Below are 2349 nucleotides of genomic sequence, written 5' to 3'. Positions count from 1 at the left end.
TTAACTCTTCTCCCTGAGTCCCGAGTCAGGGCTCTGCACAACATAGAGCTCAGTGAGATGCTTGCTAACCTCTACCTAACAACTTAGACATCTTCCCCATTTTTTTTTTTCTCTTTGATGGCTTCTAAAGATCAGAAGAAAAAGCTTCCTGGAGAGCTAGGTCTCAGAGTTCCAGGGTTTATGTATAAAGATAGAATCATGAGGAATTTCCTGTACAGATCTATTCTGCTTTCAGGATGTTCCTAACTGGCTTGTAACAATGGATCACTCTTTGTTTAGCTCCAGAGAAAGAGACACATTGGGAATGACATTGTTGCCATCATCTTCCAAGAAGAAAACACACCATTTGTCCCAGATATGATTGCCTCCAACTTTTTACATGCCTACATCGTGGTGCAGGCTGAGAGCCCAAGCACAGAGACCCCGTCCTACAAGGTAAAGAAAAAGTCTCGGTGGGGGAAGTACTGGTCCAGGCACCTCACCACACTTTATGAATTCAGTGATATCAAGGAATACCAACTCTCAATGGCTCCTCAGGCCATTCTCCAAAATGGCACTTCTAGCTTTTGATGATTGATTTTCCACGGCTCTCAGGTTTGTGGGATTTGGGAACTAGACTCTTGGTGGAGAGTGCCTTCTGAGGTCATCTCATCCATCTGGCTGCCTCCAGGCTTGATGAAGCCCAGGTACCCCTTTTTGGCATCTGGTAGTGTCATTCTTTAGAGTAAGGCAGAGCCGCAGAAGAGAAAGAAAGGGAAAGGGGAGAGGACTGTCAAGAAGGGAAGAGGAAGGAGGATGGTAATAAACAAAGGAAAGGAAGAAAGAGAAGTGTTTATGGTGAGAAGGGTGGAGAACAGGGGCTTGGTAGACCCTGGGAACTGGGTGGGCTCTGTGGCTTAGCTGCTCTGGAATAAATGATCGGTCTTAATTTGAAGACTCAGGGGGACCGAATACCTGGGTCTCAGCCTCCTGACCAATTAGTGGTCTTTCAGACTGACTCAAAATCCTCTATTGCAGATGAGCCTATCGTCCTCAGAAGCCCTCACCCTGCCCGCTCCTGGTGGCTGTATCACTAATCCACTCCTCCTCTTCTCCAAGAGAAACAATCCCAACCTTGGGGAACAGTTTCTCAATATCACAGTGGTATTGGGGAGCATGAGACCCAAGGAAGATAGAATGAGGAAAGGTTTTTAAGGTGGATGTTAGAAATGTTGAGTTTATGTGCTTCTTTGCATTTTTGGGGAGAATGGCCATAGCTCAGGTTCTCAGAGGGCTGCCTGCCCTGCAAAATATTAGGAACTTCTATTATAGGAGAAGGGAAAAAGAGCCTGTCATTGCTAATGAGAAGCTCTGGGGCCTGAAAATGGTTCCTGTACAGTAACGTAGGCTAACGCTGGTTCCTGGGGTTCATGAAGTTATAATGTTTCATGGCCATCTTCACAAAGTAGCAATTTTGCTTGAAGATGTTGGGAAATGGTGTTCTGTAATCATTTTATCAATGCAGAGCCAGATATATTAAGTGCAAAATTCACATCAACTTTAAATCCAAATATGAGGCTTCGGAAAAAAAACCCCCAGACCTGCACACCTCTCTCCCGTTGTGGAGAGCTGATTCTTTTCCATGTTCATGTTCATACTCCTCTGTCATTGTGCAGTTTTAGCTGAAAAGTTGGAGAAATCGTGGTTTGAGCATTTCCTGGAAGGCTGCGGGATCACCCACTTTGACTGAAATGGGCATTCACTTTAAACAGCTGTTGGATTTTTTGGAAGCAGGTTTTATTCAGTCAGTGCCTACTATGTGCCATGGTTGGGGCACATGGAAGTGACATATAGAACCAGCATTCAGGGAAGGGACAGAAGAGCCAGTGAGTGCAGTTCAGCCCCCTGGCTGTTTAAACAGACAGCTGGTTCTTTTAATAGGCAGTAGAGGCAGAGAGCTCCTGATTGGGATCCTCAAAGTAAAGCTGTGTGATAGGAGTGTCTCTCGGACCGAGCCAGGCAGTCATATACGTATGTGTGGCTTTTCTGCTGGGCCTCTGCTGGCAGAATGGGGCCTCTTATGGAAATTTAGTATTTGTTTTTAGTTTCTGATAGGAAATAGGGCTCAGCTAACTGGCTTTTCCACTCTCTCAAGAGTTTCATGGAGTGAAACAATACGAATAAAAATCAGAGGTCCAAAAAAAACACCATCCCACCTCTGGCTTTGGTGCTAGAGGTCTTTACCAAGTCTTCTCAGCCACAGTCTGTGGTCCAGGGAAAAGCACTGTCCTCAGAGAGGTGGCGAGAAGCAGATATGTAGGACCCAGAGAAAGAGCCAGGCTGTCTCTGGGATATGGGACCCTGTGCTCT

The 2349-nt window shown here is 45.8% G+C and overlaps 1 protein-coding gene across 8 annotated transcripts in view; it reads left to right on the top strand.

Moving 5' to 3' along the window:
* Positions 1–2349, top strand: part of RAP1GAP2 (RAP1 GTPase activating protein 2) — a 196730-nt gene that overhangs the window by 165363 nt on the left and 29018 nt on the right. The window lies entirely within an intron of this gene.

This window comes from Pteropus vampyrus, unplaced genomic scaffold (genome assembly GCF_000151845.1).
Source record: "Pteropus vampyrus isolate Shadow unplaced genomic scaffold, Pvam_2.0 Scaffold50, whole genome shotgun sequence".
NCBI lineage: Eukaryota > Metazoa > Chordata > Mammalia > Chiroptera > Pteropodidae > Pteropus > Pteropus vampyrus.
This window is presented reverse-complemented; position numbering and strand designations above follow the sequence as displayed.